This window comes from Nicotiana tomentosiformis, chromosome 1 (assembly GCF_000390325.3).
Source record: "Nicotiana tomentosiformis chromosome 1, ASM39032v3, whole genome shotgun sequence".
In the NCBI taxonomy this organism is placed as follows: Eukaryota; Viridiplantae; Streptophyta; class Magnoliopsida; order Solanales; family Solanaceae; genus Nicotiana; species Nicotiana tomentosiformis.
Genome location: NC_090812.1, coordinates 52,411,096 through 52,438,017, shown reverse-complemented (window position 1 = coordinate 52,438,017; position 26,922 = coordinate 52,411,096). Strand labels below are relative to the sequence as shown.

At 42.3% G+C, this 26,922-nt stretch overlaps 1 pseudogene; it reads left to right on the top strand.

Moving 5' to 3' along the window:
• Nucleotides 1-378: 378 nt before the first annotated feature.
• On the top strand, nucleotides 379-24,644 carry LOC117280451 (cytochrome c oxidase subunit 1-like; annotated as a pseudogene).
• The last annotated feature ends 2,278 nt before the right edge of the window (nucleotides 24,645-26,922 follow it).

Here is a 26,922-nt window from a genome sequence, read left to right as displayed (position 1 = left end):
TGGTTATCAATAAGGTCGCTACAGCTGCCTTGAATTCAGACATGAACTATGGTAAAATGGTAGTATTTGTTCAAGCTACAGAGGACCGCAAGTTGAAGAACATGAGGGAGTGAGAGGGTACCAGCAAGGTTCGGTCCGCGGGCAACTTTGGGGAGTCATTTGGTGGGGGGAGATCAGTTTTCAGGGCCAACCCAGTCTCATGCTCAGTCTTCAGCCAGTGCACCGCCAGCGGGGCATAGTCAGCAGCAGGGGAGTCGCTTCAGGCCCAATCAGGGCAGCATGGGACCCCACTATCAGGGCCGATCAGGAGGGAGGTTCTCGCAGCAGCGGAGGCCCCCATGCCCTAGGTGTGGGAAGATGCACTCGGGGATTTGCTACATGGACTTACCCAAATGTTACGGGTATGGATTGAGTGGTCAAATTCAGAGGGACTGTCGTCCATCCCGCCAGGGTGCGGGCAGGGGCACAGCACAGTCATCTAGTTTTTTTGCTGCTACATCTTTAGCACCCCATCCAGCTCGAGGCCCACCAGCACCAGCAGGGCATGGTGCAGCTAGGGGTGGTGCGCAGAGTTCAGGAGGACCCAGTCATTTCTATGCTATGAGTGGTCGCAAGAGTGCAGAAGCTTCTCCTGATGTCGTCATAGGTATATTGACTGTCCAAACTCATAATGTATATGATCTTATTGATCCCGGTTCCACCTTGTCCTATGTTACCCCTTATGTTTCCATGGAATTTTGGATAGAACCGGAACAACTTCCTAAGCTCTTCTCTGTATCTACTCCGGTTGGCGAGTCTATTGTGGCCGCACGAGTTTATAGGGGTTGTGTTGTCATGGTACGTGGTTGGGACACCGTGGCCGATCTCATTGAATTGGGGATGGTCTATTTTGATGTAATTATGGGGGTGTATTGGCTTTATTCCTGTTTTGCTAAGCTCGACTGCCGAACTAGAACTGTGAGGATTGAATTTCCAAGTGAGCCAGTTGTTGAGTGGAAAGGGGCTAATGTGGTGCCGAAGGGCATGTTTATTTCTTACCTTAAGGCCACAAAGATGATTAACAAGGGGTGTATCTATCACTTGGTCCGGGTTACGGACACCGATGCTGAGGCACCTATAATCGAGTTAGTGCCAGTTGTGAAAGAATTTTCGGAGGTCTTTCCTGATGAGCTCCCTGGGATTCCGCCAGACATGGAGATTGATTTTGGGATTGTTGTGATGCCATGCACGCAGCCTATATCTATTTCGCCCTACAGAATGGCACCAACAGAATTGAAAGAACTAAAGGAACAGTTAAAGGATTTGTTAGAGAAGGGTTTCATCCGACCAAGTGTATCTCCATGGGGAACACCGGTTCTCTTCGTGAGGAAGAAAGATGGATCGCTGAGGATGTGCATTGACTACTGGCAACTCAACAAAGTCACAATAAAAAACAAATACCCACTACCAAGAATAGATTATTTGTTTGATCAGTTACAGGGTGCTAAATACTTCTCCAAAATTGATTTACGATCCGGGTATCACAAATTGAAGATCAGGGAGTAGGATATTTCGAAAACAGCTTTCAAGATCCGGTATGGGCATTTTAAATTTCTGGTGATGTCTTTTGGGCTAACAAATGCCCCAGCGAATTTCATGGATCTTATGAATCGAGTTTTCAAGCCTTTCCTTGACTCCTTTGTGATAGTGTTCATTGACAATATTCTTGTGTATTCTTAAAGTCGGGAGGACCATGATGATCATCTCAGGGCAGTGTTGCAGACTCTTCATTAGCACCAAGTGTATGCGAAATTTTCAAAGTGTGAATTTTGGCTCGAATCTGTCACATTCTTGGGTCATGTTGTCTCTAGAGAAGGAATCAAGGTTGATCCTAAAAAGATTTCAGCAGTAAAGAATTGGTCTAGACCTACAACGCCCACCGATATTTGCAGTTTCTTGGGCTTAATAGGGTATTATAGGAAGTTTGTGGTGGGGTTCTCTACTCTTGCCTCTCCGTTGACTAAATTGACTCAGAAAGCAGTTAAGTTCCAATGGTCCGATGCCTGTGAAAGGAGCTTCCAGGAGTTGAAATCGAGATTGACTACAACGCCGGTGTTGACCTTGCCAGAGGGTACAGATGAATTTGTGGTATATTGTGATGCTTCAAGAATTGGGCTTGGGTGTGTGTTAATGCAACACGGAAAAGTTATAGCATATGCTTCTAGGCAACTCAAGAATCATGAAATGAATTATCCAACATGTGACTTAGATCTTGCGGCGGTAGTTTTTGCATTGAAACTTTGGCGTCACTATTTGTATGGGGTCCATGTGGATGTATTCACGGACCACAAGAGTCTTCAATATATTTTCAAACAAAAGGAGCTGAATCTAAGGCAGAGAAGATGGCTTGAGTTACTTAAGGATTACAACATCGATATTCTATATCACGCGGGGAAAGACAATGTTGTGGCAGATGCTCTTAGCCGAATATTTATGGGTAGTTTAGCACACTTGGAGGTATATCGATTGGCTAGATTGGGAGTTTGTATTACTTACTCTAATGAAGGAGGGGTTATTGTGCCAAATAGGGCTGAATCATCGCTTGTTGTGGAAGTCAAAGAGGAGCAATACAACGATCCATTTTTGGTGCAATTGAAGTAGGGGATTCAAAAACATAAGACTACGGATTTTGCTCTTAGCATGGATGGTGGTACACTAAGGTACCAAGGGCGACTATGTGTTCCGAATGTAGATGGTCTCCCCGAAAAATACATGACCGAAGCTCATACTTCTAGGTATTCCGGGCATCCAGATTCTACAAAGATGTATCACGACCTCAAGGAAGTTTATTGTTGGAATGACATGAAAAGGAATGTGGCAGACTTTGTGGCAAGGTGTCCGAACTGTCAGCAAGTGAAGGCCGAACATCAACGGCTTGGTGGGTTGGCACAGAACATAGAAATTCCAATGTGGAAGTGGGAGATGATTAATATGGATTTTGTGGTAGGATTACCACGCACTCCGTGCAAGTTTGACTCAATTTGGGTGATCGTGGACCGACTCACGAAACCAGCACACTTCTTGCCAGTTAAATCTACCGACACAGCGGGACAGTATGCTCAGTTGTATATCAAGAAAATAGTCAGGATACATGGAACTGCAGTTTCTATCATTTTCGATCAAGGGGCTCAGTTCACGGCCAATTTTTGCAGGAAAATTCAGTAAGGTTTAGGTACTCAGGTGAATCTTAGTACAGCTTTCCATCCACAGACCGACGAGCAAGCAGGGCGGACTATTCAGACGCTTGAGGACATGTTGCGTGCTTGTGTTCTTTACTTCAAGGGTAGCTGGGATGATCATTTACCACACATAGAATTTGCTTATAACAACAACTTTCATACAAGTATCCAGATGGCACCATTTGAGACATTATATAGTAGGAGATGTAGATCTCCCATTGGGTGGTACGAGATTGGCGAAGCAGAGTTGATAGGGCCAGACCTTGTACATCAGGCTATGGAATAAGTTAAGATCATAAAAGAGCGGTTGAAAACTACTCAGAGTCGTCAGAAATCCCATTTTGATATTCGTCGCAGAGACTTAGAGTTTAAAGAAGATGATTGGGTATTCTGGAAGGTTTCCCCCATGAAGGGTATTATGGGGTTTGGGAAAAAGGGGAATTTATTCCGAGGTATGTCAGGCCATACAAAATCATCCAGAGGATCGGTCTGGTGGCATACAAACTTGAGCTACCACCCGAGATGTCATTAGTGCACTCGGTATTCCATGTGTCTATGTTGAAAAAGGTAGTTGGAGATCCGTCAGCTATTGTGCCGGTTGAGACCGTTGAAGTTAATGAAGAATTGTGATATGAAGAGATTCGAGTTGCCATTCTTGATAGGAAAGTCCGAAAGTTGAGGAATAAAGAAATTGCCTTCGTGAAAGTGTTATGGAGAAACCAGCATGTTGCAGAGGCAACATGGCAGGCCGAGGAAGAGATGAAGAAGATGTATCCTCACTTGTTTGAATAGTTGTGTAATCATTTCTTTTACGAACATGTCGCCTAAGAATTTTATATCACTTGTTTAGTTAATGTAAAGATGCTCTTTTTGATTATATGTTGTTTATATGAGGCCACGGTTGGTGTGGTTATGAGTTATGCTATGTCGTTGGTTTCTATACATGTTTGTAAGATGTGTTTTTGGGGCTCTTTGACATGTGGATAGGCCTACTTACAAATGAAACTCTGGCAAAATGTTTGAGAATTTAGAGAGTTAGTAAAATTTGGAGCTGCTGGTGTGTGGTATGAAAACTGAGTTGCATAAGATGCTAATAGCAGATTTTTACCCTTATTCGAGGACGAATGATCCTAAGTGGGGGAGAATCTAAGGCCCCGTAAAATTTTGCAAAAGGAAAAAAATAATATTTCGTGGTGACGAATTGGTTTTACATGTTGGCAGTGTTATGCGTTTTTGCGGTCCATTATGTGACCGCAGAATCACTTTGCGGACCGCATAATGGCCCCAGAGTGAGGCAGTTAATTAGGCCAGTTTGGATGAAATTTTGCGGTCGACTATGCGACCGCATAACTATTTTGTGGTTCATTATGCGACTGCAGAACAGGTCTGCAGGCCGCATAGTGACCGCAGACACGGATAAGTTTTTGACTGTTTTGGTCACCGATTATGCGGTCCGCATATCGATTATGCGATCGCATATGTGATCGCAGACCTTGTTCCGGAGCTTCATTTTTTGGGTTTTTAAACCTGACCCTATTTCGTTAAAATACATCCCATAGACCATTTAGATCATATTTTCTGATATTTTTAGAGTGATAGAGAGGGTACTAGTGGGAGAAGTGATCTTCATCACATTGCTCTCCAATTCTCACTTAGAATCTTGAAGATTATCAAGAGAGGCACCTAGGTCTTCTTTCTAAGAGGTAAGATTCTATCACCCAAACTATTAATTTTAAAATGTAACTAGAATGGGCCATTAGTAAGTTAATTCATGGGGATGGGAGTGCTTACCTTGCATGCATGTATCCTTGTAGTATGTGGGAAGATTGTGAGCTAATAATGGCAGAGAGTGGGTTGAGAAATGATGGCTTCTTCCACAAAAGAGCCTTAAAACATTGATGTACACTTAGTGTTTGATAGTATGCTCAAATGAGCTAAAACCATGTTCATCTTCCTAATTTTGGTTCAATTTTGTTATATTGCTAAAATAGATTGAAGTGGCTAATATTCCGGAACATCTTAGAGTTTTAAGAGGCTCAATTGAGGTATGTTGGCTAAACCCCTTTCTTCTTAGAATCGAACCCCATGTTTATCATATAATTGGAGTAAGCCCTTGATCATTATCTAATTGGTGATTTCTAACATGTTTGTGCTGAAGGATGTAAGTTCAATATTTATTCTAAATGCTTCATCATGTTATCTTTCCATTGAGGATGTGTTCAAAATGTGGAATATTGTTAGAAATGTTAAGACTTCATGTCAAGATCGAAATAAAAGTTGTTATGCCAAATTTTATAAAAAGCCTCTATATGCCTAAGATTCCCAAATAGCTCATGTATGAATTTAATTTCTTGAATGGGGAGCCTTATTGATTGTGATAATGATATTAAATGTGGAAAATGGGTCTGGAACTATGAAATACGCACAAGTGCCAAGAATGACTTTGTAATCGTAATCACTAGTGTCAATGAATCGAAAGTACATGAAAGAAGTACGATGTGAGATGATTGAATGAAAAAGGTAATGTCTCAAATGAGATGGCCTAGCCAGTCGGGCCGAGATCAGACTCCATGTAAGAACACAGTGGTAGTGTGGATGAAATTGTGAAAAGGGTTGATGTCTCAAATGAGATGGCCTAGCCGATCGCACCGTGATCAAATGCCATTTCGCACACATGGTGGTACTGTGCTGGAAAGTTATAATGAAATTGTGATAATGTCTCAGATGAGGCGGCCTAGCCGATCGGGTCGAGATCGGACTCCCTGTAAGAATACGAAGGTATTGTGAATTGTGGGACATCGGTGGTCACCCAACCTAGTAATATGGAAATTGTCTTGAGAATGTATATGATCCTTAACTTGTTGCTTTACTATTATTAGAAGCCCTTATTGAATTCTTGACTGTTCCTCTTGTATTATTATTCATTCTATTGATTTGGTGTTTAGCTATACATACTAGTGTTATTCGACGATACTAATGTCCTTTTTTCGGGGGCGTTGCATCTTTAAATTGATGCAGGTGGTTACATAGCAAACAATGTTGATCACAAATAGTGCTACATCCTCTTCTCAGCGAACTCGGTGAGCCCCATTTTATTCCGGGGTCATTTATTGTACCTTTTGAGGTATAGTCGGGGCCTTGTTGCCGGCACCATCTTTACTCTCTTTGTATCTTTAGAGGCTTCGTAGACACTATGTGGGTTGTATATGGGTGTTGAGAATGTTAAACAAGTCATGTTGTGTTTGATCACTTGTTCCACTTAAACTTTAAGAAATGTGTATTTTGGTACTTAAAAGCGCAATGACTAATGAAATGGTTTAGGATTGTATGAATGAGACTCCTACTGTATAATTAATGAAATCACGTTTTCTCTCGATCATGGGTTAATTGGGTAGAAAGTATCTAACAGGCTTGCTCGGTCAGGTTCACTCAGTTAAGCACCGGTCGCGCTTATCGAGGATGGGGCGTGACACTATCCATCTTATTCTTCTGTGTAAGTAAAGACTAGCACGACATTCTCTTGCATCAATTACTCTCTCACTTACGATGAAAGCTAAGAGCTTGCTCAAAGACAACCTTTACTTTCTAGTTGTAATCTTTCCTATCCTTTAGGTGGAGATAGGTTCATAGGAGGACTTGGTTACATAGGAAGGAAAGGCTTAAACTAGAAGGGATATGAAAGGGAATTTGCAACACTCTTAGTAGAAGGCCAAGTTGAAACTCACTCTATCTTCAGTTATTGCGTACAAGACAAGCTCATTATTGAGGGCTCTTTATACCAAATACTTTTACACTAAAAGGGATATAATATGAAATATCCTAAGTAATATAGATCTTCCTATTGATACTAGCACTAGTGGGACTGGCTCTCGGGGAAAAGGAATTACACTATATCTTATCAATGGCACTCCAACAAGCTCGGCAGGGAGAGAAAGAAGAGAAGGAGAAGAGGAAGTACGACGAAAAGGGTATGAAATAGGTTGCTTGTAGGGATTGCGATTGCTTATTTGGTTGGGATTACCAGCCTGACCAAAGAATAAGATAAAAAGAAGAGTTCCCTCCTACGGCTACATGCCCATTAAGAGCTATACCTTATGTCGAGCTAACTGCATAGGCAGAGGGAAACTTTCCTAAAAAGCCTAATATCAATTAACCGCATTGGAAACAACGAATCACACTCTGAAAGGAGGTTCCCACCCAATAGATGTCAGAAGGGAGCAAGGCGTGATTGCTATGTCATCCTCCGACCGCCCCCCTTTCCACCTCTAACTAGTGGTGTTGGTGTGTCTCGTTGCAATCATTCCGGTCAATCCCTTTCCTCAACCATAGGTAAGAGATGATAGGATATGGCCCCTATAGCAAAAATAAACCAGCCCCTCATTTGAGAGAGTAAATAGAATAGTGTCGAGCTTACGATAGGCTGGCTTTTAAATGATTATGCAACTACTAAGCTCCCGCCTACCCCCAACCAATTAGGGTAAATTGTTCATTCATACCTTCAACAGTAGCGAGATATTGGCCCATGACCATGTTTACTTCATCTTCAAGAGCTAGCATCCTGGCTCTCAGGGCCTAAGGCAACCCTGGATCCTTTCCTACTTCCGTAGTGATTCCAAGATGATGCTTCAACCCTGTTAAGTTTTAGATGGCTATCACGGTCCAATAAATATTTTCAATTTTGATTTGGAATTGTTGAGTAGTAGTTTAAAGATAACTTCCTTTGAAGTATCCTGTGTGGATTCGGGGGCTGCTTCTGCCCTAGCTTGCATGACGGGCTGTAAGACGCTCAATCAATCGGGCGCTATCCCACCCACCTTCCTTGATCTACACATTCACGCCCTTTAGAGTTAAGGAATGATGGTTAAGAGTTCTTACTTTTGAGTTCCCACTCTGACTATTTAGAAGGCTATAATAATACCTTAATGAATTGAAGCAGATAAAGCTCAGCATTTCTCTAATTTGAATTGAAAGTTACTTTTTACTCCTCCGCCTTTGAAGGCTGGTTACATCCAATGTCTCCTGTGAGGCTATCTTAAAGTCCTCTTTGTCTAGGCAGAGGTATAGCCCTTTTTGAATACATTTGACTTGGTGCTCACTTGTAGGAAGATTCCCCGCTCTGAAGTCATGTCTTTTTTGGAGCTCCTTCTAAAGAGGTTGGGATTAGACTTTTAATTGGATATGTCGCGGTCAAATCGTTAACGACAGATCCCTTCAGACATACTACTTTCAATCAAACCTTCTCTCCTTTACCTTCTTGATTAATAGATAGTGAGGCCCATGACTTTCTTCCTTAGATTTGTTGAATTTACTCTGTCTTCACGAATTGAATTTGAACAAATATCTCTAGGCGACTTTGCTTTTAATCGATCGTGAGGGGGGTTTCCACTTTATTACTCGGGTAGAGTGAAATGGCTAGGCTCCCCTATCACATTTCTTTAGGTGATATATTTTGCCTTAGCACTTATGAAGTAGACGTCATTTATTGAGTTGAAGTGAAGTGTTTCTGTTCCCAATTCAATTACAGTTGTTCTCGCTAAATCCCGATCTGATCCCGCTTGAGCGACATGGAGAAATCATGATTTTCCAATTGCGTCAATACAATAAGATAGATACCTGAATCACTCCGTGGCTTTATACACCCCAAAAAAGAATTAATAGGCGAGGTGCCCAGATGGAAAAACTTCGATAGAAATAAAGCTTGGATATGAAGGTTGCGCTCGCAGAAACAATGAGGTCATCAACATAAACTATAAGATAGATTTGAATGCATGTCAATTGGTATTCTATATGATGTAATGTTGCTAGTTTCATTTGCTAGTAAGAGAAGCTGCAGTGAATGAATCCTTCTTAGCTAAGGAATGTTTGTTGGACACCCACCCATTGTCTAGTTCCGGCTAGCGCTCCTCGCTGCCTTTGTTTGTAAGGTCTCATCACTTAGTGGTCTGGCATGCAGTTAAACAGGTTGACCATGGAAACCGCTTTCTTAAGTATGTTTTACTAGGGGACAATGTAGGAGGACGCTCGTGTCTATGAAAGAATTTTGGGTAATTAGGCTTTTGCTTTCCTATCAGAAATCTATGATTTCCCATCAAGGTTCAGCTGAGAATTCGCAAAGAGGTTCAGGGTTTATAATTTGAGTAAGGATCTTTCACCTATCTAAATTCGAGCTCTTATGAACTCTCACCATCCCTGTGGTACTATGGCTGTACAACTACAGTACCCTATGAAGAGATTTTCCACTCTTTGTTTTGTAGAGAAGGGGGTTGGGGTTCCCGTGATCTATCTAGAATCGACCATGTTAGAAGTCTTAAGGTAGAGAGGTTGATTGTGCTTCATGTCTCCCAAGAGCATATTGTTCTGAGTGAGGGTAATGTTTGCTATCGCCGCTTCCTATTTTGCTTTCTTAGCGAAATGCTTGCTTCTGTTTACATCAAACATCATTTTTTTCCCTTTTGCCCCTACCTTGGTGTTGACCCTAGGTTTGCTAGCTTCCTTTCCGGTCTCGTATGGGGAGTAAATTAAGCCATTCCACTAAAATATTCTTTATTGATTAAGCTTTCTCAGTCTTGGTTTGAAAGCCTTGACAGTTCAGTTCGCGTAGTTCGTAGCTATCGTTAGAGGAAAGAACTTATATTACAAGGATTTAGAAACTATAAATCTGGCAATTCCTACCAGGGTGGTGGGTCAAAGCGGATTCCCTTGCTTTAGGGCAGGAATAGCGGAATGGTTAGGGGGCCTATCTTTAAGCAACTGGCTTCCACGTAGCTACAACTACAGAGGATAGTCTCTAAAAGCTACAACCGTGTCTTCTTCATATTCTCCGAAAACATACCTAGGTTTTGGCAATCACTCTATTGACAGAGAACCTAAGAGCTACCAACAAGCCTTTAGGCAGGATGCGGAAATGGTAAATGTCGTCTTCCTTTACAATGACTTCTTCCTTTCCTCTTCACCATACAAAATTCTAGCTCACCCTCGGATCAAGGGATACCTTAAGTCAGAAGCTTCCTTTGAAGATAAGGCATTTACATAAACTTCGAAACCCTACCCAGGGAGCTTACATTAGGAAACTGCCAAGCTTGCCGAGGAAGGAACAAAACAGAGAAAGACAAACTCGTCCTTTGACACCAAGGGATAAGAGCTTATTGTTGGTGATGACTTGGTGAAAAGAATCTATAAGAGAAGGTTCTCGAATCAGGTTATGACCGAATAAAGCGCGGAACCAACGGGTTCAATCGAATAAGGTAATGAGTCTAAGGGAAGGATCAAGCTTGAAAGGAATGGACGGGCGTAGGCTTAATAGTGAACGTAGACCCCCTACTTATAGATATGAGATCAAAGATTTAAATAAAAGAAAGATGTCGAGAGAAAGTCCTAGCCCTTAAAATGCGTTGCGAAGAGAGATCGAAGGCGAAGATTTTCTGACGCAGTGCGGGCACTGGATGGAAAAGAAAGATAAAGGAATAACCCACCGGAAGGGCATACCTCAAGGGGAACCAATCTCCCCCGCCAAAGATCTATCTGTGCGAAGTCGACCTATGGATAGAAAGAAAGATGCAGGAAAGGCAAATGAAAGAAGAAAGAAAAATTTGCTTTGGGAGTGTGAGATAGGCAGACGGGGAGTACGCAGCCGAACAACCGCTAGGGTTTCCAGCAGTGATAGCTGAACTAATCAGATGGGCCACCCCAAACCTTACGCTGACATTTAAATTGAAAATCAACATCGGGTCCCAGATATCCAAAAAATGCAGACCAAAGCGGAAGATCACAAAATGCAACACAACTAGGGGGTCGTTAGAACGTAGCTTGCTTGAAGGAAGAACCTAATCAATCACAATTGAGATAGGGAGGAGAGCCAAAAGAGAGATTTTTGAGCCTGCAAGCAGCAAGCAACAATGGCTTTTCAGCCATTGCGCGCTAGCTTGTAGTTTAGGAGTATAGTAGGGGTGCCCCTTTCTCAAACATTTCTATAATATAAGATAAGCTTTTTGGAACCCTAGTTTTGGAGTTTTCCCCAACCAACCTATACCTTAATAATAAAAAGGGGCTTCCCTTTTTCAGCTGCATTGCACTGCCGCATAAATAATGGATCCGCTGGGCTGGATGAGCAACCTTCTATCTGGCCTTTGTATCAATAGTAGAGTGGCTTGCTACTTTAAATCAGAAAAGGAAGATTGAGCAAGGCAAAGGAGGAAGAAGTTGTCCCCTCTTCTCTGCCGCTGCCGCATATGTAGAAAAAGAAGGAGCAGAGAAGGAAGAACAACCATTTGACTTTGGCACATGAGGTGGCATGTTTGGTGAGGTAACATAATGGAAATGTATCAGACTGCAAATCATGGAATGACGGTTGGACCCCATCCTTGGCCTCGAGGAGTGGTGAGCAGCACGGAACTTGTTTCAATCAAATGGCATAGTATTAGGGTAGGAGGCTTTCCTTTGTTATATAAATCCACAGAAAACATTCTGGAACTTCCAAACCAAAGAAATGCAAGATGAGAAGGAGCTTTTTACGTTACGCTTCAATAGAATGAATTCAGTAAGGATAAAATAGGCCCTATGGTCGATCGAAGGTGCTGTCCCACTTGAACTCAAATCTATCTGACCTTCAATCCATCCAACTCATAACAAAATGTTAGACCAATCTGAGGGCTAACATAACCAAATTGGTTGAGGAAAAGGAAACCCCAGCGACCAAGCACTCCCGCCCCCAAAATCGAAGACCGAAGAACCGCCAGGTTGTCGTGGACACATCTGAAGAGGAGGCGGGAACCCTCTAAGTTGACCAACCTACCCACTAATGGACTATGAGGGGGGGAAGGCGAATGGGAACCGACCGAAAACCCTCTCTTTACTCAATGGATAGTGCTTATTCTCTTTCAATCAACAAAATGAGAAATGGGGGAGAAAGAAAAAAAAGAGGTCTTTATTGAAGAGGCTTTGCACCTGAAATAGGACTAATGCAGATCCAGAAGAATGGTCTGGGCTTTCGAAAAGATGAAGATGCAAGGGGTAAAGAGACAGTCTTTTGAACAAGCAAGCTGACATAAGGATTCTAGCTCGCGCCCACTTAGAGCAGATGGAGATTCTCGGACGGGGAAAAGCGGCACTCGACATCTATTAAACAAGACCAAGAACAAAGCCATACCATGCCCTCGGGAGAAAGTAGTGATGATTGCCATGAATGCTGCCCTCGAGGACGTGTACAAGAAGGTCTTTGCCGATTCCTATCAACATGGTGCATCTCTTAGTAGAGGGGCGTGAAAAGTGGAGACTTTGACCGAATGAATAGGGATCAATTGATAGACATTTTTCTTGAGGAAGAGAATCCAGGATGAACGCTTTTTTCATTCGCTATGCGCTGACTGGATGCGTACTCGCGTGATCAATCGATGGACGGGGGAATTGCGTGAATGATGAGACCGGCCTAACCTAAAGTCAAGGCTCTTCCCTCTCTTGATGGCGAATCTTGATTGACTGACACTAGGAACCGATTCGGAGAAAGAAGGGACTTCAAAGCTTGACTAACAAGCGAGAAAGTTGACTTTGAGAAAGAAAAGGGGCGTCCTAGCTGCAATAAAAAAACAGCGTTAACGAGCAAGAAAGGCCCTTTTACTATAGATAGGGCATTAGCGCTTTACTAATAACATATATAGGGTTGATTATTTCAGCTTGATCGGAATCGATTCTATGATTGAATAGCAGAAGTGCTACTTAGTAGTAGAAACTTGTGGAGACAGATAGAGAGGGGACTCTTTCATACTTGCTAACTCCTAGGATGAGAAATAGGTCCCTTATTTTTCGCAAGAAGAGTTCCAGCCTTTGTTGCCCCTCGGTAGAGTGAGTCTACTTAGAAAACTGGCAGGACGCGGAGATCTATTGATCAATATGAATCTCGAGAGTGGATGGTTGATCGCCGCCCCTTGTCCTGGAGGCTCTCCGGCCGGGGAGGGGATTCCTATCATAACCTATTCTCCCGACGTATGTGAAAAATAGTGACAAACTCATTTTTATTCGGTCATAGGTTGGTCCAAAAAATGAGAGTCAGCTTCCAATATTAAGTTTGTTGTTCCTCAGTAGCTCAGTACATTCTGCCTTAGAAGAGGTCTAGTTTGGGTCAGTGCTATATTTTTCTATAAAATTGATATTTTTAAGCAATACCTACGAACTTAGCTCGGACTGAATCCGCATCCGCCTCTATAGCTCTTCTATAAGAGCGTATCTTTTTTCCATTCCTATTCTTTTGTCTTACGTTCCTTTTGGGACACCTCATGTTGGGACGTCTGCACCTCTTTCTATTTTGAGACGACCACAGGTTCCACCAATCCTGCTCTATCCAGTTTGAAGTCGTCTGAACCTGATACCTGCTCCAGATTCCACTCTGCTCCTACATCAAATCCATCCTCCTTTGTAGAGAGATACTTCCCAAACGAAGACTCCAGGTCACTGAAATGAACACAAGGCTTTAGCAAGCTACCCAATGTAGGACAAATTACCTCCCATCCGTTCTAGCTACTCCACACTGGCCTTAAAAGTGCCTACTTTTCTTTCTTTTTTGAGCTCTCGCCTTGAGCCGATCTTATTCAATGGATTGTGACTTTCTCACTTGAGCTTTCTATCGAATTTTCGTTGATGGACTAGTGGACTCATTGTACTCTTCTATCTAACCTAAGCCCGAAGCGAGTGAAACTCGTCCTTCATTTCATACCTCAGTCTGGTGCCTATGGGTTCTAGCCCCATGACCTTTCTGTATTCGATTCAATCCTCTTTTCATCTTGAATAGTAATAGTAGGAGCTCCAGTAGCGAATGAAATGAATAACTTTGATTCGGCCAGGATCTTACACCCCCCCCCCCTTCTACTTTGGAATGATTCAAAGAGAAAGATCTCAAATATCTGGAGTTTCTTTTTGTATATTATATGGATGATCCGATCAGCAAGGACCATGATTGGGAATTGTTTGATCATCTTTCTCTGAGGAAGAGTCAAAATAGAATCAACTTGAATTCGAGACTACTATTTGAAATCTTAGTGAAAGACTGGATTTCTTATCTCATGTCTGCTTTTCGTGAAAAAATACCAATTGAAGTGGAGGGTTTCTTCAAACAACAAGGGACTGGGTCAACTATTCAATCAAATGATATTGAGCATCTTTCCCATCTCTTCTCGAGAAAGAAGTGGGCTATTTCTTTGAAAAAATGAGTTCAATTTCATATGTGGCAATTCCGCCAAGATCTCTTCGTTAGTTGGGGGAAGAATCCGCCCGAATTGAATTTTTTGAGGAGCGTATAGAGAATTGGATTTGGTTAGACAATGTGTGGTTGGTAAACAAGGATCGGTTTTTAGCAATATATCGTCAAATATTCAATATGATTCAACAAGATCTAGTTTCGTTCAAGTAACGAATTCTAGCCAACTGAAAGGATCTTCTGATCAATCCAGACATCATTTGGATTCCATTAGTAATGAGGATTCGGAATATCACACATTGATTAATCAAAGATAGATTCAACAACGAAGAGAAAGATTAGGCGATAAAAAATAAAGAAAGAAAGCTATGGGGAAAGATCCCAAACCTGACTCGCTCCAGGTGGATTCACTTGAATAGGAAGTTGAATCGTGAGCAGGCTATTAGATTTCTTTCTCGCTACCCACCTTCTGTCTTCCTTACTTTCAATCTTGTCTAAGCTTGCTGGATTTTCCTCATCCGTTGTATTGAATCAAATCCTCAGTAGCCATACCGAAAATGAACCAATGTCAACAGAGGAGTTACGGGCGAGCAAGAAAACACTATGGCTAAGAGGAATGCGACCGTGAAGCGAGGGATGAGCCTGAATGCCCACTTTGGGATATCCTCTGGGTCTTAGTCAAATATAACCGTGGGAATAGAATGAATCGTCTCTTTTATGTGGTTAACACGGGGATGAAAGGTTTGACGCGCGTTCCTAGCTTTACTAGAAACACTTTGGACCAGCTCAATCCAGGAAGTTCAGAGGGTAGGAGGTATGGAGAAAGGAAAGCATTTGAACTCATTATAGTGCGCATCGTCTAGAGGCGGCAGACATTAGGCCGTTCACGGGGACTGAGTCCTTTTATTCAGACGCTCAGTTTGACGACCTTCCTTCTGGTAAATGGAAAAGTCATTTTTTTTTATAGTCGTCTCTTGCTTTATCGAAGGATTAATATAGAGAAGAAATTCCTATATTTCTTATCTAAGCTCACCTACCACCTTCCTTCCGGAGCAATAGAACTTCTTTCTAACTTCATTTAAAAAAACGGTTTTGTATCAGGAATCAGACTTTTCTTTTATTGTTTCTTTCACCGACATGAGCCACCTCTTCTTTTTTCTGCAGAGTGGGCACCCTAGTCTCAGGATTTGGTTCTTTTTTTTTCTATCTTTTGTGAAGTACAATGTTTGGCGTGAACTGTTGGAGGAGCATAATCAGACTCTGCCCTAAACTATGTTAGCTATTCGTTTCGATAATACCCGTGCATGCCTTTCGCCTTGCCTCCCTTCCTAACCTTGCTCTATCCAATAGCCCGATCCTAGACCACTCACCTTTCTCCAAGATTGAAGTTAGAACAAGGAGTCCTAAAATCTTAATGAAAAGGAGTTTGGCATCCATGTGTTCGAGAGGTAGAAAATGACTGTTGTGGCGGGGTTTACCAGGTAGGTATAATCCAACGCAACCCTATCCCGTCTTGTGGTCCTGAACAAAGGTTCCATCCTGAAAAAAAAAGAGCCTTCACGGAAAAACTATTGGAATGAGATCTCTCGTACAAAAAGACCTGAACTAACTACTCACTCAATACGCATTAAAATTTTAATGAATGCCCTTATTTAGCATCTTTGAGTTGAGCTTATCCCTCTTCCTATCTTAAACCCCTAGAATCATAAGGAACGATTGATGGTTGATATGGCAATTCTGTTTAGTAATTAGTTAGTCTATTAAGCAAAAAACTATGACTGAGGAAGTCTCAGGGAGGGCACCCCCTTTTAAGGTAATTATATATCGTCACCCCCACGTTAGAACTCTCTTTAACCTGAATCTTTATGGATAAACTTTTTTTTAACCGATTAAATCGTAAGTTACATCCTCAACTTCTAGACGGGGTCGAGAGTTCGGTTCGACTGAGATGGATGTGTCATCGGGTCCAGGAGGGGATGGGAATGCAGATTTGGATGCCTCATATCGTATGATAAAGAAGAGAGTTTTTACAAAATCATAGAGCTATAGCTTGTTGAGAAAGTAGCTTTGAAGATGGGCTTCCTATGGGAAATAGGGAAGTTTAAAGCGATAACAAAGGCCTTAGGGAATATTATCTCTTTCTGCGTCTACTGATGCATTTGAAAAAAGCCTTTGGTTTGGCTTGTTTAATTGATTTGTACGTAATACGAGAGCTTCATACGTGGGATTTATTTTGAAAAGGAAAGTCAAGAGAAAAGGTGGTAGCTATTCTAGCAAGTCTTATGTGGAGGAGTAACACTAGGCTAGTAACTTATTACACTAGTCTCGATTCCTCAAGGTTGTACGAGCTGTAATAGTAGTAGAAAAACCTCATGTCCTGAGTTGGCTTAAGCCATGCCTTTACTAAAGAATTCTAGCCATCTCAGATAAAATTTGATATGGAGCCCAGGCTAGTCAACAATGAGAAATGCCTTCCTCTTTTTTGTTGATTTAGGTGACGTAGTCTTATCCGATGAATGGCAGTGAGAAGGCAGAAAAGTTCGTAAAGGGCTAAGCTAAGGGAGGTCGGCATTCCGAAGTCAAGTGGGCTTTTCTCACACCACATGGGGTGGTTTCCTACGCATATGGAACAAGATCTTGTTTGGATCTCCCTAATCTAGAGGGTTTTCATGCCAAGGTTCCTTTGTTTTAGGCAAGTCCAATTACAAACAAAAGAGAAGGTCGGTCCCGTCCCACGGGTTAGTGAAGGTGGAAGTCCAAAGCTTAATAAGGTGGAAGGCGAAGCCGAGGAACGAGCAAGGGTTGAAAGACAAGAGAGAAGAATTCAATCTCCCCTATTTGTTCCATTCTCAATGGTTAGTCGGTTGGCCAGGATGATTTGGTTTATCGGATCGATCGCAGTGGTCAAGTGCACTGGACAACATGTCATTCTTGTTTAAATAGTACCATCGACTTGAGATCGAATTGCTACCAGAGAGAGGAATGATTATAGGCACGGAGCTTACTTTTGACCCTTTCTTTGCCCCTTGGTTCGCTAGCTGACTTGCTAGCGCTTGGATTCTCGAACTCTAAGAGTGGATTTCAGGAATTTCTTCACATCCGATTCGATGGCATTTGTCTACTTTCTACCCTTTGCAAGCGTGCTACTGTGGTACTATGGGTGTCAGTCTTCTAATGTTAGCTCTCTGGTAGGCCAATCGATCTCTACTTGATTGGCCGTAACTGCATGGTCGATCTGACGAAGATTCCCATATAGATCTATGAAACTACTCCGAACCAAATAGGAATCCTAGGTATAGGCAAAGGTGGGAGGGATGAGATAGCAAGCTGGCGTGGGGGCAAGGGCAATAACATCCGAGCAACGCAAGCCCTAGAAATCGGCAGGGTATGAATTTCTCTCCTTCGGTATAGGCTATCCTGGCTTGTTAGGTCCCAAGAATCCAAAGCATACAAGCTTTTCAAGGCTGAGTCAGAAATCTTTGTTTGTAGAGTCTCTTTCAATTCAGGTCTTGAATCATTTGATTTGAAAAACTTTTGGACAGAGAAAGACTATAGGGCTAAGAGAAGCTCTCCCGTCAAGCCTTTGATTCGACTTTTGGAAATGCCATTTTGAAAGAAAGGGAACCTGTTGGGACAACCTAGATATGTCGATTTAGAAAAAGCCGATGCATATGGGAAGGAAAGGTGAATGGAGGGGTGCTCCAGCGAGTTATTCTAGATGTCGGAAGTTTAAAGATTGGATTGAGGAATGCAAACTCATTCGACAAAGAGCCCATGCAGGACTTGTTCGGAACTATTGGAATGATTCAGTTACCATTCGATTCTACCGGGAGATCTTAACAATGAATACTGATATGTAACGAATGCGGAAACAGAGCCCCTACCTTGTATTCTCAAGGAAGAAGTGGGAAGGAAAGGTTGGTTGCACGTTTTCTGGGAGTAATGCCTCCTTTCTCTCTCCCCCAAGGACTCAGTCTCTCGGGTATCTATCAACATATAGAGATCTTGCCTCTGTCACTGCGTAGAGTGATCTTCTTCAATCTCCGAGTTTGAAGGGTAGAACAAGGGAAGGTCAAGGCTTTCCTCCCATTACTCTTTCCACGGCAAAGTCAGCATCTTAGCCCGAAGAGCAAGGATTTCTTCCTCTTCATCTGCTGCTATTGATGTGTCTACTCCCATTGACTCTTTTTGAGTAAGATCAGTAGGTGTTAAGCTCACATCCGTCTCCATAGAAGGAAAGATCAGAGTCATCTTATCTTGACTACTCCCTAGAAGACAAAACTCTTAGCGATGCTTTGAATAGCAATCTTTCGTACCCCATTCAATAGACTTGGTGGGAAAGCTTAATAGAGTGACCAAGCTAAGACCTTAGATAAAGAGAGTGTCCAACCAATCACGACAAGCAGCCCTGCACTAAGCAAGTCATAGTCTTAGATCTTTTTCTCCTTCGATAGAGTTGGATTGGAAGAGTCAACCTGCGGGGTAAGACTTTTCACGTGTGCGCATTATTGTTGATTTCTCTCTTTTTTGTGGAGTAAGAAATCCAATAGGGATTCAAAATCTACCATAACATAAGGAGAGGGGGTAGAGCAATAGCTTGGGTTGCCACTCAACATGAGCTTCCTTTTCTTTACCTTTAAATAGTTAGAGCCTCTTCTCTTATCAGTCCTTTCAGTCAGTTCCTTTTCGATTAGCTACTTAGGATGAATCACACATAGGCGATCTCAAAGAATACAATATTTTTCAAGAGGCAGAAGGCCTAAGAGAGATGGGGAACTTCTCTCCTATAAATCTTATTTGCATGAGCTTCTGTAAGCCCCGAAACAGACTCCAATTACATGTGTTAAGCATCGTTCCATTTCAAATCAAAATCAAAGGCTAGAAAGAAGGTCAGGTGAGGAAGCCATAATTTTCATAAGCAGACGTGTGAGTCTAGCTTTCAATTAGAAAATAAGGAAGAGGCAAAGCAAGTCTTTTTTCTTTCTTTCAGAGTGAGAAAGGGAAAGCAAATGAATCAAAGCGAGGAGGCTTGAAAGGTCCTTCAACGCTCGTCAATGGCTTGGCTTCAGGTAGCAAATGGAAGCGCGGATTAGCGGGTACCCGCTTGACTCAATCATAGTCTCTCCCGGTATGCACTCAAAGCCTATGTTCACTAGATAAATTGAAAAATGTATGGTAGTGATCTCACTATACGCATTGCGCACTTTGTTCATCCAAACTGGGCAGAGCTAGGTTGAAGATAGAGAAGGAGAGCCCTTCCATTTCTTTGATGCACTCTTCTTCTACAGTTGCTTGAGCGACAACTACCTTGGGTCCCAACATTCTCGACTTTCTTTGGTGCCAAAGACCAATGACTAGTTAACCAGGAAGACAACTATTTTTCTGGACGAGAAGAGCGAATCTCAGTCCGGGGTGAGAAGCCAATAGGAAGCTTGGTATGAGGACGGACCGAGGAAGGGCGATGGATATGTTATCAACCAATGCATCTTCTTGCTACCCCAATACCGATGTCGATAATCTGACCTTGGGCACAGACAACTATCAGTTATTTGCTTACATCTAAACTCACAGAATAGCCTTCGTACTGAAACCTGTCTTTTTTTTGGTGAGCTTTATTCCAGGTGAGAAGAATTTCGTGGGTCGATTTCCGCATGAAAGATGAGTCTTCTTCGTCTAAAAGTTTCACCGGATTGCAGGCAGGCTAAGAGGGAAGTCTAGCTAGTTTTGATTGAGCTCCTGACCTTTAACTCACCTGATTCCGAAAGAGTACTTTTGGTTGGTGCCATATGCCTGTCTCGTGTATATTAAGATTTACTTGCCTTGCTTTCCCTTAGTAGTCCGAGGGGAAAGCACAGAATGGAAAAAGCGAAGTGAAACTATGAATAGACGATTCTATCCTTGACCTCTTATTATAATTATAGGCAAGAGTGAAGGCTCGACTTATCAATATCATAAGAGAAGAAAAGCAAGTCAAGCAGTATGCCTGGTTCACGAGGTTCTACCACTATAAGACCCAGTTTCCATTCCCCCATTACTTAAGTAGTCTAAGGGACGGGATCACAGATTTGGTAATTGGGGGATTTGGTCTATTTCAAAAGAAATAAAGGATGGGCTCTTACCCATTCTAGTAGCAACGGGGTGTTGCGGAAACCCCAGCTGGGTCTGGAATAGATGGACTTGGCAAAATTAGAAGCATAATTAAGTGAAAGAATGCATTGACTCCTTCCTTTATTCCTTTTGAAACAAACCAAATCAATTTTTAAAATCCTGCAGACCTTATCTTCTCGTCTACCTTCTATTTTCCATCGATGGTCCATTCCTTTCCTAATCCTAGCCACTATACTTTTCTTCTTTTATATTCTTTGTCTGAAGATTGGTTCAATTGATTTCTTTCAAGCCCTACTTGAAAAGGTTGGGTTCTCTGTAGGGCGTCGATCCATCACCTTATTTTGTAGTAGGGTGATTGGATAGGAGGTGGGCGCAAGTCTCATTCTACTTGGTCTTCTTTGTTTGGAGATCGAGAGAGTGGTCCGGAATAGCATGATGTCTTCATCTGGAGCTTCCAGTCCATCTGACAAAATAGAGTCGTCCAGTTCTACTACTATCAGTGTAGAATCATCCCATAAAAATTATCTTCTTGTTGGGCAGGATAATCTGGCGCCCCTTTCTCTCCCAATTTCATTATCGTTTGGATCATTGGCTCCTCGAGCTTGAAAATTTAGAGATAGAGCTCTATGCTCGAAACTACCTCTTGGAGGCACGCCTAATTGACCAATTGCCTCCTAAACAAAATGAGAGAGAATACGAAGAATTGGTGAGAGGTTTTTTAGATCAAGTGCGAAGTGCCAACGAGTTCCGTTCAATGATAAATAACGAGATTTTTGATATCGAAATTCTAGAGTTGAAAGCGAATCTTCAGGATCAACTTTTTAATCTATTTCTCAATGAACCCTTATACCAATTAATTCCCCTTTTATGGGAATCCCCTTTTCGAGAGCAAAGAATAAGGCCTGAGATCTTGGATTATATAACTTTCCAAGATCTTGGAGCTGGTCTGATCGATTCACATCCCCACGATCCGGTAAATCAAGGAATCCTTGAAGGATTTCTGCGGGGAATGCTACTTCAACTACAATAAGAAGGACGAAATAGCCCTCTCTATACTGAATGGATCCAGTATTTTAGAACTGGTGGTGGGAACTGAACAAAATCAAATGGGGCCTTAGCCCTTAGAATCAAATTCTAAACTGGCGTGGTGCTGCTGGATGCTTCTGATCAATAGAACAAGAAGAGGACCAAGAAAAAAGACCACCAAAAGTAACGACCACCAAGATAGGCATAGTAATTATATCTTTTGATCACCCATTTTTTGAAAACCATTTTTGGGGTCTTCCGTCTTACACACGGAAGATTGGATTGCCTGAATCACGAGTCGTATATACTGTGTTACGATCACTTCATATTGATAAAAATTCCAGAGAACAATTTTATATGAAAATAAAGAAAGAATTTCTGGTCATAAAAATAGAAAGCCATGAATTGCGCAAGAAGTTCTTTCAGTTAAAACGACGTGCGACTAGGAGGACATAAGACTTCTTGGTCAAGCCAAAAAGATTACCGACTAGATGCTCCTACCCCACCATGCCTGACCCTTTATTTTACTTTAAGAAGAAAGAGGAGGTATGAAGCATGGGACAGAATGCAAGAAGTGATACAACAGATAACCTTATTAAGGAGTGGCGACAACCCTCTTGATTGATCAACGCGAGTGAACTGTTCTTAGACGCTTCATAAAAACCGCATCGATCTACGAGAGGAACTGATAGATGAATAGGCTTCCCCTTTCGATTCACAGAATGTGATCTGGGACATGATGAGAGTTTGCGTGTCTCGATAGGAAAGAGATCACCAGAGTATAGCCCAACATCGCCTTTTCTTGCTACCATATGGTCGACTTATGAACAAGGTAAACCCAATGGGAACCAAAAAATGGGGGGTACCACATTGGGCAGAAGATGATCCAAAAAGCGAAGGCTCATATAGATGAAGGAATGAGGTGAGATAGGCAAGAGGTAGCTTGCTTCCAAGCCGTCCCGGCCGTGAGGAATCAAGAGATCTTTGCCGGTGCTGACTTGGATCTCGGGTAACGGAATAAGGTGGCTAGAAGCGACGAGCAGTCGCTGTTGAAGCTTAACTCTAGCCGATAGGCTAGCAGTAAGCTTGGCTACAGCGAAGCGCTTACCAAGCGCGAAGGAAAGGGCTTTCGCCACTTGAGCCGTATGCGGGGGAACTCGCACACGCGGTTCTTAGAGGGGAGAGCTGGTAGGAGCCATCCTATCCCAATAGCGTATATTTGGAGCTTAATATAAAATCCTATTTTCTTGCAAGACCCGTTCGGATAAGGGAAAACTCTAGAGATTGCTTCGAAATAAGATCCTTGCATTGACCCTTTCCTGAACCAGAACCGGGGGAGGATGAGAGGAAAAGGGGATCAAAATGTCCCATCAATAAAGTGAGGGATTTCCATTCTTCCTTCCCATAACCCCCCCCCTCACTCCCCCTTTTTCAAAAAATAAGCCCCGCGGGCCCCTCTCCGATAAGAAAGAAACAAAATAATCTCAATTTTACGACAAATCCGGTCCGATGGCTATTCTCCACTAACCACAAGGATATATGGACTCTTTATTTCATCTTCGGTGCCAATGCTGGAGTGATGGGCACATGCTTCTCAATACTGATTCGTATGGAATTAGCACGACCCGACGATCAAATTCTTCGTGGGAATCATCAACTTTATAATTTTTTAATAACGACTCGCGCTTTTTTAATGATCTTTTTTATGGTTATGCCGGCCATGATAGGTGGATCTGGTAATTGGTCTATTCCGATTCTGATAGGTGCGCCTGACATGGCATTTCCACGATTAAATAATATTTCATCCTGGTTGTTGCCTCCAAGTATCTTGCTCCTATTAAGTGCAGCCTTAGTAGAAGTGGGTAGCGGCACTGGATGGATGGTCTATCCGCCCTTAAGTGGTATTACCAGCCATTCTGGAGGAGCAGTTGATTTAGCAATTTCTAGTCTTCATCTATCTGGTGTTTTATCCATTTTATGTTCTATTAATTTTATAACAACTATCTTCAACATGCGTGGACCTGGAATTACTATGCATAGATCACCTCTATTTGTGTGGTCCGTTCTAGTGACATCATTCCCACTTTTATTATCACTTCCGGTACTGGAAGGGGAAATTACCATGTTATTAATCAATCGAAACTTTAATACAACCTTTTCTGATCCCGCTGGAGGGGGAGACCCCATATTATACCAGCATCTCTTTTGGTTCTTCGGCCATCCAGAGGTGCATATTCCCATTCTGCTTGGATCCGATATCATAAGTCATATTGTTTCTACTTTTTTGGGAAAATCCGTTTTTGGGTATCTAGGCATGGTTTATGCCATGATCAGTATAGGTGTTCTTAGATTTCTTGTTTGGGCTCATCATATGTTTACTGTGGGCTTAGACGTTGATACTCGTGCTTACTTCACCATAGCTACCATGATCATAGTTGTCCCTATTGGAATCAAAATCTTTAGTTGGATCGCTACCATGTGGGAGGGGTTCAATACAATACATAACACCCATGTTATTTGCTATAGGGTTCATCTTTTTGTTCACCATAGGAGGACTCACTAGAATAGTTCTGGCTATTTCTAGGCTAACATTGCTCTACATGATACTTATTATGTGGTTGCACATTTCCATTATGTACTTTCTATGGGAGCCGTTTTTGCTTTATTTGCGAGATTTCACTATTGGGTAGGTAAAATCTTTGGTCGGACATACCCTGAAACTTTAGGTCAAATCCATTTTTAGATCACTTTTTTCGGGGATAATATGACCTTCTTTCCAATGCATTTCTTAGGGCTTTCGGGTATGCCATGTCGCATTCCAGATTATCCAGATGCTTACGCTGGATGGAATGCCCTTAGCAGTTTTAGCTCTTATATATCCGTAGTTGGGAATTGTCGTTTCTTCGCGGTCGTAACAATCACTTCAAGCAGTGGAAAGAATAAAAGATGTGCTCCAAGTCCTTGGGCTGTTGAACAGAATCCAACCACACCGGAATGGATGGTACAAAGTCCTCCAGCTTTTCATACTTTTGGAGAACTTCCAGCTATCAAGGAGACGAAAAGCTATGTGAAGTAAAATAAGAAAAGGTCGTCGATTGCTACTAAGAACCTAACAGAACTTTTCAAAATGTGGGTTAAAAACCCACTTGTGTAGGTCGGGGTTGAGAATTGGGGGGCCTCGCACTACCCCGTCGGCCTAAGCCTCGCTATGAGAACTGACGCTTTCTAACTCTCTATGAGAAGTGAAAGCCACTTGACTGTAATGAGAGGAGCTCTGCCCCTACTTCAATTAAAGCTCCCCCCCCCCTTTCCCCTCTAAAGCCCCTCGTTCCACTCATTTTTGAACTTCTAATCAGACTTGGCTGAACTTTCCACGACATAGATCAAAGGGTCATTCATTAGCCCTACTAGTCAAATACAGGAAAAGGAGGGATGGATTTTGACCTTGCTTTTTTAGGTCTCAAGCTAGCTTTTGACTTATTTGGCGCTTAAGCTTAGCTCATCAAACAAGTGCGCCAAAAGTGGGGGGTGGTATCATATTCTCTTATAAGAGAGGTACGCCTACTTTTGGCTTGTAGTTTCACTCTTGCTTTTGCCTTACCTTCTATTATATTAGTAAAGGGCGTGTAATGACCCGGCCAATCGTTTTGAATATTATAACCCCGTTCCCTCATTTACTGCTCAATTTATGTCTTGCAATTGATTTATGACTTATCGGGTTAGTTGGTTCGGGTTCGGAAGGAACTCGAAGTGAAATGAGACACTTAGTCTCACAATTGAAAATTTTAAGTTAGAAAAGTGGACCGGATATGGATCTATGTGTAAACGACCTCGGATTTGAATTTTGATGATTCCAATAGCTCCGTATGGGAATTTTGGTTTTAGGAGCGTGTCCGGAATATTATTTGGAAGTCCGTAGAGGAATTAGGCTTGAAATGCCGAAAATTTAATTTTTGAGAAGTTTTACAGGGGGGTTGACTTTTTGATATCGGGGTCGGAATCCGATTCGGAATCCGGAGTTGTTTGTAGAAGTTAGAAATTTCAAAGTTCATTAGGCTTGAATTGGGGTGTAATTCATGGTTTTTGAGTTGTTTGAGGTGATTTGAGGATTTGACTAAGTCCGTATGATGTTTTAGGACTTGTTGGTATATTTGGTCGAGGTCCCGAGGGGCTCGGGTGAGTTTTGGATAGTTAACGGGTTGGATTTTTGGACTTGGAACTCTACTGGAATTTGTTCTGATGCACCATCTAGTTTCCTTCATCGCGTTCACGAGTGGAGCCTCGCGTTCATGAAGAGGAACTGAGAGGCTGGTATTATTTTCTCTTCGCGTTCGTGAAGAGAAGCACGCGTTCGCGAAGGGTGGACTGGGTGTGCATTACGAACGCGAGAGATGTTACGCATTTGCGAAGAAGAGAGGAAGCAGCTGAGGACCCTAGGCAATTGGTCTACGCTTTCGCGTAGGGGGTGTTGCATTCGCGTAGTGAGGGAGAACGAAGCATCGCATGCGCGATGGGTTGAACACGTTCGCGTAGAAGGCATTGAGGCAGAGGCATTTTGTGCTTCGCGAACGCGAGGGTGATGTCGCGTTCGCGAAGGAGGAATTTGGACGGGAGCTATTTTGTGCTTCGTGAACACGAGGCACTGACCGCATTCGCGAAGAAGAAAAACCCGGGCAGTGAGTTTAAGTTCTGAAAATGGGACTTCGTCCCATTTTTAGTTTTTGACGATTTGGAGCTCGGATTTGAGGCAATTTTGGGTGATTTTCAGAGGAAACAACGGGGTAAGTGTTCTTAACTCAATATTGGTTAAATTATCCGAATCCATGGTTGTTTTTATCATTTAATTGGTGAATTGAGTTGGGAAAATTTGAAAACCCTCTTGGTTTAAATTGAGGATTTGAAGGACCAAACAATGTTAGATTTTGATGGATTTTATATGGTTAGACTCGGGAGAGGACGAGGTTTATTATTCTGCCATTTTTGACTGATTTCAAGACGTGGGCCCGGGGGTCAGGTTTTAGCCGGTTTCAGATTTTTGGCATATTTTGCAGTTTTTCTGGTGGAATTCATTCCATTAGCGTATATTGATGGTATTGTACTGATTATGATTAGATTCGGAGCATTTGAGACCGAGTCCAGAGACGAGGGCATCCCGCAGTAGAATTTTTACATTGTTGAGGGTATAAACCCGGAGATTTAACATTACGTGATTGTTTGGAAGTGATACCCACGCTAGGTGAGGAGCGTGTGGGTGTGCACCGCGAGGGATTGAGACTTGGTCCATCCCGTGAGGCCTAATGGCTATTATATGTGGTTATATGTTTATTTGTTATTGAACTTGTTTGCCTTCATGTTATATATCATGCTTAGGCTTTATTCATGCTC